The 19,811-nt window shown below is 41.1% G+C and overlaps 1 protein-coding gene across 1 annotated transcript in view; it reads right to left on the bottom strand.

Annotated features, from left to right (window-relative positions):
* CCDC126 (coiled-coil domain containing 126) overlaps positions 1-19,811 on the bottom strand; it is a 115,844-nt gene that overhangs the window by 95,101 nt on the left and 932 nt on the right. The window lies entirely within an intron of this gene.

Raw genomic sequence — 19,811 nt, 5'->3', positions numbered from 1 at the left:
AAAGAGACTTCGCATGGCCTCTGACGCCTCACTGTTAAACAGGAATTCGTACCTTTAGGAAAGTACTAAACCTGCTATGGAGGGTTTTTCTGAATTACAGGAGGATGTGGCTTTCCCATGCTTAGCCCCTTGTCCACTGACATTGAGGTGCAGCTAGAGGCACCTTCACTGCCCACCCCTCTAATAGTTTGGGGAGCCCTTCGGGAGCAACTGCCTGACATGGAAAGAGGGTGGGCAGCAACACCATGGTCCACAAGGCCACCTGCTGAAAGGCTGATGCATGTCATCTTGCTAGCTGCATATCCCTCGTCCAGGGGAGCTCTCCTGGCTCAGCCCAACTGGCAGAGCTGGGGACAGTGTGCCTGACTCTACCACAGGCCATAAGAATGAGACTCCCAAGGGCACACATTTTTACTGACTCCTGGACAGTAGCCAATAGGCCCACAGTCTGGTCTGGACAGTAACAAAGGGATAATTTCATGATTCAGGGAAAGCCTATCTGGATTATCTCCACTTGGAAAAAGAGAGCCAACTCACATATGCCAATGATAGTCAGTCTCTGCACACATGCCAACAAACACCAGGACCACATTATAATAACACTGCAGACTCCTTATTCAGATTACACACCTGCTCTAAGACCCCGCATGAGCCACCTCCCAAACTATCAGACACAGTTCTGGACACAACTATTCCTCCAGAGATGTCATACCCACTAGCAGAGTGGGCCCATATTCCAACAAACCATAGGGGAGTGACGGCACTCACTGACTGGGCCTATTGTCATTGCGTTCCCCCTCACAATGACAATAAGCCCAATCAGTGAGTGCCCCTCTTTGCTCCCAAAGAAAACTCTGGAAGGCTCTGGAAGACATGTATCTCCTGGGGTAACAGACTCCACTCACAATGGCAAACTGATTTTTTTCAGGCCGCTGCCACCCTCTGCTAAAGCTGGTAAGTACACAACCACCATCACTGATAACTTCACTAGACTCCTGCTGACCACTTCCCAGCATGTCATCTCCTTCCTAACCAGGTATATGATCATCTCCTTTGGCTCACCAGATATCATAGATTCAGATCAAGGAACCCATTTCACCTCCCAAGTTGTTTGGTCACAAGCTTTAGAACATGGAATCTTGTGGAATTTCAACCTAGCTTACTGGCCCCAAGAGGCTAGACTTACAGAGACAGGCACAGTGACCTACTTGCTTCTTAAGCTTTTAAACAATAAGTGGTCCCCAAGTGGATAGAAATTTTATCCCAGGCTATAATATTGCTTAATTCCCAGACCTTGTGTCTCCAAATTTCCCACATCAACTATCAGCCTCCTCCAAGGACTCCCCTGATAGCACTTCCAGGGAACCTCCATATCAGAGAGGACACCACTCATCTGCTCACCAGATGAATGCTCCCTTTACCATGTTGACTTTTCCACCATCTCACCATCTTACACATGCTGGCAACCTGATCAAGGGCAGATTGTGCAATATGACCCTCTTATAATATAGAGCCCAAGGAGAGGCACCTGGGTGGCTCAGTCGTTAAGCGTCTCATGATCCCAGGGTCCTGGGATCGAGCCCCACATCAGGGTCCCTGCTCAGTGAGAAGCCTGCTTCTCCCTCTCCACTCCCCCTGCTTGTGTTCCCTCTCTCGCTGTGTCTCTCTCTGTCAAATAAATAAATAAAATCTTTAAAAATATATATATAGAGAGAGAGAGAAAGACAGAGAGAGAGCCCAAAGAGACAAACCTCTACCAAACTGCTTAGCGATCACGATTATATAAATATCATTGGCCCAGTCTGGTTGGCTCAGTCAGTAGAGTGTGCAACTCTCAATCCCGAGATCGCAAGTTCAAGCCCCATGTTGGGCATGGAGCCTACTCTATAAATAAATAAATAAATAAATAAATAAACAAACAAACAAACAAAAATCATTGGCCCAGATAATGGCCCAGTACCAGCAGTGAAGCTAAGGCCAGTCACATTAGGAAACAAATCCAACAGGAATCCTTGGATCTATAGCCACTATCAGTAGACTGAGACAAGGTCCCTACCCCACCTTAGAGGAAGAGGTAAATGACCTCTTGTTCCAAAGTAAGTACACTTCTCCTTTGGTCAGTATCCAGATTGCTCAATAGAAGGAAACCCCACAAGCTAGTCAAATGCAAATGTTCTCTGTTGTGGTTATTACTGCTATTGTGCACAGCCTGGATAACAGGGTTGCTAGTAGACCCCTGGGGCCTAACCTTGTTTCAGATGTGCTGGAACAAAATCAGTCACTTGTACAATTGCGTGCCAGATGTTGGTGGGCCCTGTTAGAAGGGCTTTAGCCAGCATGTTGTGGAGCATAGATCCTGACCCAAAGCTCACCTCCATCCACATTAAATGATGCCAATGAAAGTGATACTTAAATGAGTTACTCCCTCCTTACACTATGTCCCAAATTATTTCCCAGGCAGAATGGCCTTCCCAATGCAGCCAAATCAGACTCATCTGGTTGGCAGGTTTGTGCCCTGATGAATTTCCTATAGTTGTAATGCGCTAATCTCTAGACTGTAAAGCTGCTATCCACAAAATGTCCCTACAATTAATGTATCAATATGCCCATTATCTATGGAAATTGTGGATGGAGTCTCCAAAAATCTTGGTCATGGATATTGCATGCTTTTTGCAAGGTGAACCCTTAATGATCTGATGGAGTTCACTGAGATCCGCTCATCTAACAGCAGAGCCCATACCTATCATTCCATCCTGAGTCAGGCCTCCAGCATATACACTCGGAATTTTTTTTTAATTTTTTTAAGTTTATTTATTTAAATGATTTCTACACCCAACATGGGGCTTGAATTCAGGACCCAGAGATCAAGAGCTGCATGTTCTACTGACTGAGCCAGCCAGGTACCCCTAAAATTTTTTTTAAATTTTTATTTATTTATTTGACAGAGAGAGAGCACAAGCAGAGGGGGAGTGGGAGAGGGAGAAGCAGGTTCCCCACTGAGCAGGGAGCCCGAAGCCCAGGACCCCGGGATCATGACGGGAGCTGAAGGCAGATGCTTAACCGACTGAGCCACCCATGGGTCCCTAAAATTTTTATTATTAAGTAATCTCTACACCCAACATGGGGCTTGAACTTACAACCCCAAGATCAAGAGTCACATGCTCTTCTGACTGAGCCAGCCAGGCACCCCAAAATAAGAGTCTTTTTTTTTATACACTTGGAATTTAATACCAGCCAGTCACTCTTACCCTTCATGGATCTCCACCTGGGAAGGCCATCTTTCCCCAGGTTGGCCTCTGCCAGCCCAATCACGCCAACACCTCAGATGACACGGCCCCAGCTGAGTGAGAGCTCACTCTTGGAGACAACTGTAGCTCAGAGGGCAATGCCACAATCCAAGAGACAGATGAGGAAGACAAAGCCGCTGGATCCCACCCTGGATTGTCTCCACACCAGGAGAGAAGTGACTGTGATGACCATCAGCCTCAAGTCCAAGTTGCAAAAATGCCTCAGTTGATGAACCCTGAGAATCCCCCAGAGTTCTATTTTTCTGGAATAGCTAAATACTTGCCTCGTGAATTTTGCATCTATCAAAATGCTTGCAAAATGTAAGTGCCCCTGGCAGCACCAGCCATTGCTTCATCCTTATGGCAGGCCAGACTTTCTAAACAGCACTAACCAAAGTAAGACATTTGGTTGCAACATCTCTAACTTGACTTGCTTAGATCCCATGGTTAGGGACCTCCTGCTGCTGTGTTCACTGCTCACTGTACTAGACTACAGCTTTTGTTTTCCACCCCATGCATCCATGGCAGACCCTACTCCTCTCATTATTCCCACCACAACCACCAGCACCTTTTGGACACCTGAAATTGCTACCTACATTCCTCTTCACAGCTTATCCATAAACCCTTCCCCGTTGTATGCCACAACCAAGTGAGCCAGATCTGACATGACTATATTCATACTAACCTCCAAAATAGCAACCCAGGCCTTGCAAGTAAAATGCTATTAGATCTGGGGGTGCCTGGGTGGCTTAGTTGTTTGAGTGTCTGACTCTTGGTTTCAGCTCAGGTCATGATCTCAGGGTCGTGAGATCGAGCCCTGCATTGGGCTCCATGCTCAGCACAGAGTTTGCCTGGGATTCTTTCCCTCTTCCTCTCCCTCCTCCTTGGCCTCCTCCTCCACCCCCACTCGTGTGCACACATGTGTACACACTCTCTCTAAAACAAAATAAATACATAAAATCTTTTTTAAAAATGATTTTGGATCTGTTAGGGTCAGGGTCAGACCTACAGCCCCAATTCACTAGCTATCCCACTGTTCTTCCTAGTGATCAGTTCCTTGTCCTAAACCCCACCCTCCTGAACACCACGAACCTCATTTTGGCTAAACCAAACCCCTAATCTAGACCCCAAACAGGGCACCCTGTGGGTAAGATCAAAATAATTAACTCCCCACAGTGGTACTTTCTAAAGGCTCCCAACTATATTGAAACACAAAAGGCTGGGGCACCTGGGTGGCTCAGTCGTTAAGTGTCTGCCTTCGACTCAGATCATGATCCCAGGCTCCTGGGATCGAGCCCCACGTCAGGCTCCCTGCTCAGCGGGAAGCCTGCTTCTCCCTCTCCCACTCCCCCTGCTTGTGTTCCCTCTCTTGCTGTCTCTCTCTGTCAAATAAATAAATAAAATCTTAAAAAAAAAAAAAAAAGAAACACAAAAGGCTGGACCTCACCCCATATACTCAGAGCCCCTTAATAATAAATAATATCCCATTCAAATTCAAATTCTACTGTGTACCTAATTCAAGGGGCCAGGAGCAAGTCCACTTGACCCTACCCAGGCTACAAGCAGACCACAGAGATGACCCTTATTACTGCAACATTATTACCTCCACTATTCCAGCTACTCTTTATTCTCCCTGCACCTCTCCACTACAGATCTGTACCAAGAAAGCCATTCTTATCCCTATCCTGTTGGGACTGGCTATTACCACTGGATGACAGACATAGGAATAGTGCTTCCACCCTAGCCAAACAAGATCAAATATTCAAAACCATTCGGCAATTATCAACTATCCTAACCAACCACATGCAGAAGCTACGTCATACTCTGAGTCTGATGCAGCAGTAATTCCTGCTGGTACAAAACAGTGATGGATAATCAACTGGCATTAGATTTCCTATTGGCTGAATGGTGTGGAATCTTCTTTACAAGGAACTTTTTGCGGCATGTACTTTTAACAAGTCAGGACAGGTACAGGTCAACCTCCAGAAGATGTGTCAATTTTTACATATCACTCGTCATATATCCAAAATATTGCAACAAATTCCCACACTCCTCGAGTTCCCTGGTTTGTTCTCATGGCTTTCACCATCCACCCGAGAGAATAACTAAGAACTGGATTTCAAACAGTAGCAAGTATATTAATCATAGGCTTCATCATCCTTGCCTTCATTAAACGTGCTTTACAATGGCTTCAGAAAACAATACTTATTCTTTGAACGTATCTGCTACACACGTGATTGTTATTCCTGATGTTGAGGCATCACAGGATGGATTACTGAGAGTTTAGCTAAGCTACTCCATGGCATTGCTGTCTTGGCATCCATTTTGTTTGGCCAACTGCCCTGTGGGGACTTCAAACTGATGCTAGCCCGTTGTGCAGGTGGGTCTCCTGGATAACAAACAGCCCTCAGGAACATGAGCAAATGTAAATTCCTGATGTGACTCTTCCAGCAGCCTTTGGAATAAACAGTTTCCCCAACCTCCCAGAGCCTTCCCCTTGTGCACACCTTAGATGAGACTTCCCTCCCCCACAGTTTACCAAAACTCCACTCTTTTTTGTAAGAATTGACCAATCCAGCCTCAGCCCAGGAAGCACTCCATTCTCAGACCCTAATAAAGGCATGTGCCCCAGGTTTTGTCACTCTCTCTGCCTATACCCTGCCTTGACCTCCCCATGTGGCCCTGTGAGGCATCATGCGATGTATTCTCTCCAGGATTGTGAGCAATGAGCTTCTGTATCTCAATTTCTCTTGTGGTCCTTTATTGAACCATAGGCACCTCAGGGCTCTACTTAACGAATGTTGATTTAACAAAAGCATAACAAAGCTCTGCACAGCAAAGGAAACCATCAACCAAGTGAAAACGCACCCTATGGAATGGGAGAAAAATTGCAAACCATGTTGTATCTGATAAGAGGTTAATATGTAAAACATAGGATTTCAGGCAAAAAAAACAAATAATCCAAATTAAAAATGGGCAAAGAACCTGAAAAGACATTTTTCCAAAGAAGAAATACAAATGGCCAACAGGTACATGAAAAGATGCTCAACATTACTAACCATCAAGGATGCATAATTTATGCAAATCAAAACCAAAATGAGATATTACCTCATATGTGTTAGGATGTCTATTATCAAAAAGATAAGAAATAACAAATGCTGGCAAGGATGTGGAAAAATGGAAACCCTTGTGCATTGTTGGTGGGAATAAAAACTGGTAGAGCCACTACAGAAAACAGTAGGGAAGTTCCTCAAATAATTAAATTAGAACTACTACATGATCCAGCAACCCCACTTCCAGGTATATATTCCATGTTCACTGCAGCACTATTCACAATAGTCAAGATTATGGAAACAACCTAAGTCTCCATTGACAGATGAACCGAAAAAGAAAATGTGACATATTTACATAATAGAATATTATTCAGCCTTGAAAAAAAAGGAAATCTTGCCATTTGTGACAACATGGATAAAATTCGAGGGTATCATGCTAAGTGAAAGAAGCCAGACAAAGAAAGACAAATATTGGGCGCCTGGGTGGCTCAGTTGGTTAAGCGACTGCCTTCGGCTCAGGTCATGATCCTGGAGTCCCGGGATCGAGTCCCGCATCGGGCTCCCTGCTCAGCAGGGAGTCTGCTTCTCCCTCTGACCGTCCTCCCTCTCATGCTCTCTGTCTCTCATTCTCTCTCTCTCAAATAAATAAATAAAATCTTTAAAAAAAAAAAAGAAAGACAAATATTACACAGTATCCCATTTTTGGAAACTTAAAAAAAAAAAAAAGGTCGAACTCAGAGAAACAGGGTAGAATGGTGGTTGCTAGGGCTGAGGGGTGGGGAAAATAGGGAGAGGCTAGTAAAAGGGTACAAACTTTCAGTTATGAGTAAGATCTGAGGATCTGACGTATAACATGGTAACTATCATTGATAACACTGTATTGTATAATGGAAATTTGCTAAGAGAGAACTTAAGTATTCTCACCAAAAATCAATCAATCAATCAGATGGACTGCTTGAATTGAGATGATGGAGGGGTTGCAATTAGAGTCCATGCCAACCTTCATAATAAGTGAGTGAGTGACTGAGGTAGGGTGGGGAGCAAGAGTCTTGCAGGAAAGGAACACGAGGAACAGAGTCTAGGATGTTGGAAAGTGCATTTACATGGATAGTGAAAGCACCCAGATTTAAGATTGCTGTAGTGTTGAAGAGAAGGACAGAAAAATGAGCTAAGTAGGTAAATGCACTAAGGAGAGGCTGTGAGTGATAAAGTCTGATATGAAATCCAAACTATTCTAAAAAATAATTTAGGGAAGGAGAATAGTTTGGAAGCAGTGATAAGGAGGAAGGAAGTGCAACCCCACCTCCAAGTTCACTTACGAGACAACACAGACACTATTTGAGAAGGCTCCTGGAAAAGCAGTTCCTTCAGGGTAGAATCAGTGTTGCTCAACCTAGCACTACTGAGGTTTGAGGCCTGAGAATTCTTTACTGTGGGGGCTGCTCTGGGCATTGTAGGATCTTTAGCAGCATCCCTGGCTTCTATCCATGAGTTGTTAGTAGCACCACCTTCAATTGTGACAATCAAAAATATCTTCAGACCTTGCAAAATGTCCTCTGAGGAGCAGGGCAGATTACCCCCATTGACAACCAAGGGGCTAGAGCAAGAAGGTGAAGGAAGTATTCAAAGAAGAGATTTAGGACATAGAGGGCTTTGCAGATGATTAAGCATGAACCACAGAAGGCATAGTGGAAAAGGTGCAGATAAATTTAAGCTGAAAGTTCTTCTGTGCACCACTCAAATTATATCACTTTGGCAGCTGACAGGTCAAGGTCGGTCCTACTGAGGTGTTTACAGATGCAATGAATTTTCTGTTTTGTGCAAGGGTGTCTCTCTGCTTCTGAAGTTGTGCTCCTTCATATCATCATCATCCTATGAAGGTTGTGTTGATGCTCCCATGTAACAGGGACAAAAAGCTAACAGACTTAGTTATTATTGCAGCTCTTAAGATATAAGCTCTACATCAATGCAGGTCCAACCGACAGTGACAAAATTCCATGGTTACCATGAGGTTGACATATCCAAGAATGAAATCACAGGAAGTTCTGAAACCTGGAAAAGATTTCATAAATTGGGGGTGCCTGAGTGGCTCAGTTGGTGAAGCGTCTGCCTTCAGCTCAGGTCATGATCCCAGGGTCCTGGGATCGAGCCCTGCATCAGGCTTCCTGCTCAGCTGGGAGCCTGCTTCTCCCTCTTCCTCTGCAGCTCCCCCTGCTTGCACTCTCTTACTCTCTCTCTCTCCCTCTCTCTGTCAAATAAATAAATAAAATCTTTAAAAAAAAAGATTTAAAAAAAAAGATTCCATAAATTGGAATTGTCATCTGATGATCCTGTATAAGTAATGTTGCTGGTTTAAGATATTTTTTGAGTAATCAATACAGTCCCATGGTTCAAAATTCAGAATGTACTGAAAATTTTACAGTAAAAAATACTCCCTTCACCTAAGCCTTTCAGTTTCCCTCCCCCCAGATAAAGAATAATACCAGGGTTGTTTATATCCTTTCAGAGATACTCGTGTGTATACAAGCTAATATGGATACTAAATAGATTTTTTTAATGTGTTATATTCTTAGACAAGACCACACCATCATATTCAATTATAAATGATACTGCTGTACGTTACACAGTTTAAAACTTCTTATACTTTACCTGAAACTAATATAACATTGTATGCCATTTATACTTCAACATAAAAATTAAAAATTAAAATTAAAAACTTCTTATATTTTATATAACTGCATTATCAGTTTGTATAATCAATTAAGTATCATTTAATGCCTTATACAGCATCATAACTTTTCTATAGAGTCCTTCTATTACTTGAGCATAACATCTGACTCTTTTTTACTGTTGCAATAAATTGGAAAGGAAAAAAAATAATCATCACCATGGATTCACTGTTGCTTCATTGGGGCAATTTTGTTTGGCATCATTTTGGAATCATTTAAAGCAATTAAGAGCCAACATCATGGTTTTATATTCCAGGTAGATTATTTAGATGCTTTTTTCTCTTCATTGATTTTTCCTTCTTTTCTTATAGCATTCTAAAATTTGAGATATACTTTATAGAACATAAAATTCACTATTTTAAAGTGTACATTTTCAGTGGGTTTTGGTATATTCACTATGTTGTGCAACAACCATTACCGCTATCTAATTTCAGACCATTTCCATCACCCCCCAAAAGAAACCCTGTACCTATTAGCAGTTAGTCCCTATCCCTCCCCACCTCATCTCCTGGATGATCACTGATCTACTTTCTGTCTCCATTGATTCGCCTAAACATGACATCTCACATGAATAGAATCATACAATATGTGGCCTTTTGTGTCTGGCTTCTTTCACTTACCACGTTTTCAAGTTTCGTCCACATTGTAGCATATATCGGTATTTCTCTTCTCTTCTTTTCTTTTCTTTTCTTTTTTTAGGTAGGCTCCCCACACCAGGCTTGAACTTATGACCCTGAGATCAAGACCTGAGCTGAGATCAGGAGTTGGACCCTTAACCAACTGAGCCACCCAGGCACCCCAGTATTTTTTTTTTTATGGCTAGTAATATTCTATTATAGGGATATACCACATTTTGTTTATCTACTTCTCAGCTGATGGACATTTGGGTTGTTTCCACTTTTAACTATTAGGAACAGTGCTGCTATAAATATATGTGTACAAGTTTTTACGCAAACATGTTTTCAGTTCTCTTGTGTATACACCTAGAAATGGAATTGCTGAGTCATATAGCAACTCGGTGTTTAACTTTTTGAACTGCCAAACTGTTTTCCACAACAGCTTCACTGTTTTACATCAGCAATGTATGAGAGTTTCAATATTCTATTTTCCACACTCTTGTCAACAATTATTATTGTCTGGGCGCTTTTTTTTTAAGATTTTATTTATTTATTTATTTGACAGAGAGAGAGATAGCAAGAGAGAGAGCACAAGCAGGGGGAGCGGCAGGCAGAGGGAGAGGGAGAAGCAGGCTCCCCACCGAGCAAGGAGCCCGATGCTGGACTGGATCCCAGGACCCTGGGATCATGACCTGAGCCGAAGGCAGACCCGTAACCCACTGAGCCACCCAGGCGCCCCTATTATTGTCTGGTTTTAAAAAATTATTATCAAAGCCATCCCAGTAGGTGTGAAGTGGTACCTCATTGTGGTTTTGATTTGCATTTCCCTCATGACTCATGGTGTTGGACATATTTTCGTGTGCATATTGGTCATTTGTATATTTTCTTTGGAGAAAATCTATTCAAGTCCTTTGCCCATTTTCAAATAGAGCTATTTGGGTTTTTCTGTTGTTGAAATGTAAGAGTTATTTATATATTATAGATATTAGACTCTTATCAAATATGTAATCTGCAAATATTTTTTCCTATTATGTGTTTTTTCACACTGTTGGTAGTGTCCTTTGAAGCACGAAAGTTTTAAATTCTGATGAAGTCTAATTTATCTGTTTATTTCTTTGATATCAATCTCTCTTTTACTTGTCAGTGTTGAAGTTACAGGTTACAGGTGAACTTGGCAGTGACCTGCTACAAGTGCTCTAGGTGATACAACGTATCTAAGTGGAAAAGCACTGTAAGTGGGAATCCCTTTCAGTTCTATCATTGAAAAACTTCATATGCCACCTTTGGAGGTCACTGTTAAACAAATACCTTACTTTGAAATTGACAATTAAAGGGAAAGAATTAAACATTTATCCTTTTTAATAGGAATTATATTTCAGAGTAGTCAATTTCTGGTTGATTAAGAAAGGTCTTTCAAAAAATCTATCATTTTGGCAGAAGATTGCCAGCTGGTGAACATAGGGATAAGACAGAGATAGAAAATCACCATTTTGAATAGAATGATTGATTCCAACAAGGATTTTCAATCGGTACTGAAATAATGAAGAGTTGATGGGAAATTGCATATTCAGATGGTGTGGAAATATCAATCCCTGATTGCTTGCTGGTGGAATGTAGCTTAGCAGGGGAGGGACTTGGATATTGCAACCTTGACCCAGTGAGTTGTCTTGGCATCAATGCTAGTGTGGTCACCTGACATCATGTAGCTTCTGTTATATAATGTACAGCATCACCCATGAGGTATTCTTGCCAAAAAATATTTAACTTGAATCTAATCAAGCCCTTAAAGTATAGGAAATATAGAGAATACGGGAGCCAGTGAAACGACATCACGAGGAAACAATCAAATATATCTACAAAGAGGGATGTAATACACCTCTGTCGCCAGGTCTCTCTAACAACTGAATGTCACTTAAAAATAAAAAAATTAAAAAAAAAAAAAGAAAGGAGGAAAGAAAGAATAAAAGAAAAAAGGAGAGAAGAAGAAGGAAAGGAAGAAAGAGAAGAGAGGGGCACCTGGGTGACTCAGTTAAGTGAGTGACTCTTAATTTTGGCTCAGGTCTTGATCTCGCGGTGGTGAAGTCAAGTCCTGGGTAGGGCTCCAAGCTTAGCCTGGAATCCGCTTGGGATTTTCTCTCTCCCTCTCCCTTTGCCCCTCCCCCGCCCCGGCTTGCTCAAGCATGGGTGCTCTCTCTCAAATAACTAAATAAATCTTAAAAAAAGAAAGAGGGAAGAGGGCAGAAGGGAGAGAGAAAACTGGAAATATTCTAGATTAAAAGAGATTTAAGAGGCAAAACAAGCAAAAGTAGTCACGATGCTTAATTAGAATCAAATTTCAACAAAAAATTTAAAAGTTTTGGGACAGTAGTGGAAATTTGAATATGAACTATTAGATAGTACTAAGGAATTACTGTTAAATTTTTGGTGTGATAATGGTATTGTAGGAAATAATGTTGCAGTTATGTAAGAAAAGTCATTTTTTATTTTTTTTATTTTTATTTTTATTTTTTTTTAAAGATTTTATTTATTTATTTGAGAGAGAGAGAGAGAGAGAGCACATGAGAGGGGGGAGGGTCGGGAGGGTCAGAGGGAGAAGCAGACTCCCTGCCGAGCAGGGAGCCCGATGCGGGACTCGATCCCGGGACTCCAGGATCATGACCTGAGCCGAAGGCAGTCGCTTAACCAACTGAGCCACCCAGGCACCCGAAAAGTCATTTTTTAAAAGATGTATATTGAAAGTCATGCAATATCAGGATATTTCAATTTAATTAAAACACTTATACACTATAATAGTCTTTTTTGTATGCATATTTAAAGCAAACACTCAAATTTTAAAAAAAACTATCACTGCGGGCGCCTGGGTGGCTCAGTCGTTAGGCGTCTGCCTTTGGCTCAGGTCGTGATCCTGGAGTCCTGGGATCGAGTCCCACGTCAGGCTCCCTGCTCGGCAGGAAGCCTGCTTCTCCCTCTCCCACTCCCCCTGCTTGTGTTCCTGCTCTATCTCTCTCTTTGTCAAATAAATAAATAAAATCTTTAAAAAAAAAAAAAAACTATCACTGCAAGATAATGACTTCTTTGGGCAGTCTTGCTGCACTGTCAAATCATTTATATAAACTCTTCTGTGTATTTGCTTTTATTTTACTTTTGTGAAAGTGTACGATTTCAACACCTCAGTTCCTGATTAACAAGCAAGACTTGAACGATTGATATTAATCTTGGGTCTGCTCACCTGAGCTCTCTATCTACAGTGCTAGAGACTTGCTGGGAGCCCTGGAGCCTAGTGTTTAGGAGTGTAAATCTGCCCATTTATTTATTTTTATTATTATTTTTAAGTAAACTCCACCTCCAATGTGGAGCTCGAACTCATGACCCCAAGATCAAGAGCTGCATGCTCTTCTGACTGATCCAGCCAGATGCCCCTATATCTGCCCAATTTTAAATCCCAACTCTGCCTTGCACCAGCGGTCTGACTGCCCTTGCACAAGCTACTCTTCCTCTTTCAGCCTCAGTTTTCCTACCCATACAATAGAGGCAATAATATGTTTAACTCTTCTTTAGGTGGCTGTGGTAATAAGATAAACTATGTAGAGTACTAAACACAGTGCCTGACACAGGCTGAGGAGTCAAAGGTGTTTTTCATTACTACATGATCTTGGGTGGGTCACGCAAATTCCACCTCTGTAAACCCAAGACATTGGATTAGGTTTTTCTAAACTATCTCTCTATTGGTGTAAGTGACTTCTCCTTCCTGAGCTTCCATTTCTGCATTTGAAATGAAAGGACTGGAGATACGATCTATTTCTAATATCCCTGATCATGAAGGATCCCACCAAACTTTCACTAACATAGACTTGAACAGGGGAGTTAGCCTCAAATAACCAAAACCTCCTCATGTGCCAGGAGTGAGAAGTTGAGCTCCGGGAAAGGAAACATACTTTACATATTCATATTTTCAACTTCTCCCAAGGTCTGCCTGGATGTTGATGCTTTACTGAATAAGAAAATGCATATAAAATGATTCATAATAGATGGTATAGAGAGTACCATGATGGTAGAAATGTTATTATGATGATGATAATGAGGAGAGAATTAGGAGGATGGTTCTTTTCCTTTGTTAGGAAGTCCATAATAAAAAGGTACTATTTTTCCCATAAAATGGATTGTGGCTAGTAAGTTATGAGGCTTACTTAACAATATATAGAAGTGGGGGGAGCACCTGGGTAGTTCAGTCGGTTAAGCATCTGACTCTTGGTTTCAGCTCAGGTCATGATCTTGAGGTCATGGGATCAAGCCCCACATGGGGCTCTGAACTCAGCTCCCAGCCTGCTTGAGAGTCTCTCTCCCTTTCCCTCTGCTGCTCCTGCGCCTGCGCTCTCTCTCTCTCTCTCTCCCTTTCTTAAATAAATAAAAAGAGAGGGAGAGAGAGAGCACGCTCGAATGGGTGGAGGAGCAGAGGGAGAGGGACAAACAGACTCCGTGCTAAGCACAGAGCCCGACAGGGGGCTTGATTCCAGGACCCTGAGATCATGACCAGAGCCGAAATCAAGAGTCAAATACCCAAATGACTGAGCCACCCAGGCTCCCCAATAAAAAAATCTTAAAAAAAAAACACAATAGATAGAAAGGGGATTTACCCTATCAGATTAAAACTTAAAAGCTTTTATAATTAAGACAGTATAGGGGTGCCTGGGTGGCACAGTTGGTTAAGTGTGCGACTTGATTTAAGCTCAGGTGGTGATCTCAGGGTGGTGAGACCAAGCCCCCCCTCCACTCCACAAGGGGCTCCACGCCCAGATTCCCTTTCTCTTCCTCTCCTTCTGCCCCTCCCATTTGTGCTCTCTTTCTCTCTAAATAAATCTTAAAAAAAAAAAGAGACAGTATAGTACTGGTGCATGAACAAGCAGACCAGGGGAATACAATAAAAAAAACCCAGAAACAGATTCAAGTGCATAAGGAAATTTGGTATATGATAAAGGTAGCATCTTACCTTACTGGGGCAAAGACGGGCTTTTTAAATAAATGGTACTGAGACAAATGGGTAGCCATTTAGTAAAAGGTAAAATTAGGTCCATACTCCACAACATGATAAGAATAAACTCCAAACGGATCAAGAATCTAAATGTAAAATGTAAAACTATACAATGATCGGAGGAAAACATGAGTGAACTCCTCTTTAACTTCACTATAGAGAAAGGTTTTCTACCTATGACTCAAAATCCAAGGCAATAAAATAATAAATTTGATTATATTTTTAAAAGTATGCAAAAATACCATAAACAAAATCAAAAGACAATTGACAATTGACAAATCAGGAAAAAATATTTGCAACATACATCACAAATAAAATTCTAATATTCTTTGTACATAAAGAACTGTTAAAAATTGGGGACAAATTCAATAGAAAAATGGAAAAAAAGACATGAACAGACAATACACAAGCAAGACATAAATATATATGCTTAAACATATAAAAAGATTCAGAGGCACTTGGCTGGTTCAGTCGGTAGAGCATGTGACTCTTGATCTTAGGGTTGTAAGTTCAAGCCTCACATTGGGTATAGAGATTAGTTAAAAATAAAATACTAAAGGGGCGCCTGGGTGGCTCAGTTGGTTAAGCGGCTGCCTTCGGCTCAGGTCACGATCCCAGCATCCTGGGATCGAGCCCCGCATCGGGCTCCCTGCTCAGTGGGGAGTCTGCTTCTCCCTCTCCCACTCCCCCTGCTTGTGTTCCCTCTCTCGCTGTGTGTGTCTCTCTCTGTCAATTAAATAAAATCTTTAAAAAAAAAATTAAAAAAATAAAAAAATAAAAATAAATAAATAAAATACTAAAAAAAAAAAACAGATTTGGGGTGCCTGGGTGGCTCAGTCGTTAAGCGTCTGCCTTCGGCTCAGGTCATGACCAGGGTCCTGGGATCGAGCCCCGCATTGGGCTCCCTGCTCAGCGGGAAGCCTGCTTCTTCCTCTCCCACTCCCTCTGCTTGGGTTCCCTCTCTCACTATGTCTCTCTGTCAAATAAATAAATAAAATCTTAAAAAAAAAAAACAACAGATTCAAATTGACTCATAGATCACTTAGAGACTCTTTACAGCCAAATCTGAGACAATCTGAGCAACAAAATAATAATAGCAATAGATTCTAACCCATAGAATAAAACAAATATCCATGAGTCCATACTGATAGAAATAAATGACTGAATAAGTAAATTGAATGAATGAAAGCATGGGAGAAGAGAGAGCTTTTCCTTAAAGTAGAACCCCAATTAATAAATGTGGAAGGAATGATGGAAATAGAAAACCACTACTTGACAAATACCGTGGTAATAATTGTTGCAAGCAAGAAAGTATTATGAGAAGCAGGATATTTACGAAGTCTCAAAGAATCACCTCACAAAATACTCTTTTATTACAAAGACAAAGAAAGCAATTTTACACTGGAGAAATCCAGCAAATATCACTTGATAAATAGCGATTGAGGTTAATATCACCTTCAGATATCATGCATTGAGAAGAATAAAACATCACTTCTGTGAGACTCTTGCCAAAACATGCAACCTGAATTTAATCAGGAGAAACATCAGACAAACCCAAACTGAAGTAGGTCTACAAAATGCTGGCCAGTACTCTTCAAAAGTTTCAAGGTCATAAAAGCCAAAGACTGAAGATGAAAGACAAAGACTGAGGAACTATTCAGATGAAAGGGAGAGGACAATTAAATGCAGTGTGTAATCCTGGATTATATCCTAGCCCAGAAAGGGAATATTAGTGGAACAATTGATGAAATTGAATAAAGTCAGCAGATTAGTCAATACTATGTCAATTTCCCAGTTTTGACAATTGTACTGAGGTTTTGTAAGACATTAACACTTGGGGAAGCTGAATGAAGAGAATTCTTTGAACTATTTTTATAATTTTTTAAATGAGCTCAAAATGATTTCAAAATGAGGAGAAAAAAATAGAACTTGTCCATTCAAATAATTATTGTCCTTCAAAATACTATCTCTGAAAAAAAAATACTATCTCTGAGATGTTATTTATTGTAAAGTTGTGATGAAGTTTTTGACCTTTTGAAAGTGTTTTCATTAGCTGTTTAATACGACGAAAAAAAGTAATTTCTTGCAATATATTTAAAAAAAAAACTTTCTGGGGACACCTGGGTGGCTCACTTGGTTAATCGTCTGCCTTTGGCCTGGGTCATGATTCCATTACAAAGTTCAACACCTTTTTAATTTTTTAAAAATTTTTTTAAGATTTTATTGTTTGTCAGAGAGAGAGAATTGAGAACCAAATGGATAGATTTGAGAGGTCTTGCCTACAACTCTGTAAGGAAATGTCTCAGTCAAAGAGTACTAGGGAGCTAAGCATTTTAAAAAAAAAAAGAATGAGGGATGCCTGGGTGGCTCAGTTGGTTAAGGGTCTGCCTTCGGCTCAGGTCATGATCCCAGGGTCTTGGGATCGAGTCCCTCATTGGGCTCCCTGCTCAGTGTGGAGCCTGCTTCTCTCTCTGCCTGCCTCTCCTGCTTGTGTGCTCTCTCTCTCTCTCTGACAAATGAATAAATAAAACCTTTATAAATTAATTAATTAATTAAATAAAGCAAATCCCAGATACATCATTCCATGGTAAAACTTTTTTCTTTAAATATATCCACCATACCATTATCACACCTGATAAAATTAATTCCTCAATATCATCACATTTTTAGTCCTTATTCAAATCTTGCTGTCTTAAAACAGCTTTTTTAAAATCAAAATCATGAGGTACTTATTTATGTCTCTTAAAACTCTTTTAGTCATTAATAGTCCACCTTCCCCCCCTACACCCATGTTTTTAAATTTATTTACTCTGTTGCGGAAATTTGGTTATTTGCTCTATGGAAACAGACTACTTCCTTCCTACTGATTTTTTTTTTAACTAATTTTTCTATTCCTTGTATTTCCTGTAAATTATTGGTTAGAACTAAGGCTTAATTAGATTTGAGCTCAATTTGGAGGAATCACAGATACTTTATAGAAGGCGCTGTGTATTCACTATCACATCACATGAAGAGGTACATCAATGTCTGGTTGTCTCTGTTTTAATAGTGCTAAGATGGATTGGGAGGTTCAAATAGTATCAGTCTGATTCCCTCATTATAAAGTTCAACACCTTTTTAATTTTTAAAATTTTTTGTTAAGATTTTATTTGTTTGTCTAAGAGAATTGAGAACCAAATGGATAGATTTGAGAGGTCTTGCCTACAACTCTGTAAGGAAATGTCTCAAAGAGTACTAGGGAGCTAAGCATTTATTTATTTATTTATTTTAAGATTTTATTTGTTGGCTAACAGACACATGAAAAAATGTTCATCATCATTAGCCATCAGGGAAATCCAAATCAAAACCACATTGAGATACCACCTTACACCAGTTAGAATGGAAAAATGGACAGGGAAAGAAACAACAAATGTTGGAGAGGTTGTGGAGAAAGGGGAACCCTCTTACACTGTTGGTGGGAATGCAAGTTGGTACAGCCACTTTGGAAAACAGTGTGGAGGTTCCTCAAAAATTTAAAAATAGAGCTACCCTATGACCCAGCAATTGCACTACTGGGTATTTACCCCAAAGACACAGATGTAGTGAAAAGAAGGGCCATATGCACCCCAATGTTCATAGCAGCAATGTCTGCAATAGCCAAACTGTGGAAAGAGCCAAGATGCCCTTCAACAGATGAATGGATAAAGAAGATGTGGTCCATATATACAATGGAATATTACTCAGCCATCAGAAAGGATGAATACCCAACTTTTACATCAACATGGATGGGACTGGAGGAGATTATGCTAAGTGAAATAAGTCAAGCAGAGAAAGTCAATTATCATATGGTTTCACTTATTTGTGGAACATAAGGAATAGCATGAAGGACATTAGAAGGAAGGGGAAAATGGGGGGGGAGGAATTGGAGGGAGAGATGAACCATGAGAGACTATGGACTCTGAGAAACAAACAGGGTTTTAGAGGGGAGGGGGGAGGGGGGATTGGTTAGCCCGGTGATGGGTATTAAGGAGGGCACGTACTGCATGGAGCACTGGGTGTTATACGAAAACAATGGATCGTGGATCACCACATCAAAAACCAATGATGTATTGTATGGTGACTAACAGAACATAATAAAATTTAAAAAAATAAAAAATAAAAGATTTTATTTGTTTATTTGACAGAGAGAGACATAGCAAGAGAGGGAACACAAGCAGGGGGAGTGGGAGAGGGAGAAGCAGGCCTCCCCCTGAGCGGGGAGCCCGATGCGGGACTCGATCCCAGGACCCTGGGATCATGACCTGAGCCAAAGGCCCAGGGAGCTACGCATTTAAATGAGGGACGCCTGGGTGGCTCAGTGGGTTAAGCGTCTGCCTTTGGCTCAGGTCATGATCCCAGGGTCCTGGGATTGAGTCCCATATCATGCTCCTTACTCAGCAGGGACCCTGCTTCTCCCTCTGCCTGCCTCTCTCACTCTCTCTGACAAATAAATAAATAAAATATTTAAAATAAATAAATAAAAGGGGCGCCTGGGTGGCTCAGTCAGTTAAACGGCTGCCTTCGGCTGGGGTCATGATCCCAGGGTCCTGGGATGGAGCCCCACATCGGGCTCCCCGCTCCGCGGAGAGCCTGCTTCTCCCTCTCCCTCTGCCTGCCGCTCTGCCTACTTGTGCTCTCTATCTCTCTGTCAAGTAAATAAGTAAAAAAAATCTTAAAATAAATTTTAAAAATGAAATTGATACAGTTGCCTCTGGGTGGAGGGACGGGAGACAGGAGTGAGGCAAGGAACTGGGACTTTTCATTATACATCCCCCTGTTCATGTATTATGTTGATAGCATTATAAAGGGCAATGGTTGAAGAAAAGTAATAGACTGCTGAAAATACCCAAAAATAAGAACATATTAATTTTATACTTTATATGCTTCCAGTTTTTTCTGTTCCATCAGAACCCATTTGGAAAATATTTAAAGGGGCCAAGGTCAATAAAAGCTCATCTGGTTACTCAAGATCTTCAAAAAGAACTGACGTGTTAGAAAGTGGTCCTAAGTTTGGAGGTCACTCTGCTGGTGATTCTGTTCCAACGCGACGAGACTCCCAACATAGGTCACCCCCCCCC

This window comes from Halichoerus grypus, chromosome 12, assembly GCF_964656455.1.
Source record: "Halichoerus grypus chromosome 12, mHalGry1.hap1.1, whole genome shotgun sequence".
Taxonomy (NCBI): domain Eukaryota; kingdom Metazoa; phylum Chordata; class Mammalia; order Carnivora; family Phocidae; genus Halichoerus; species Halichoerus grypus.
This window is presented reverse-complemented; position numbering and strand designations above follow the sequence as displayed.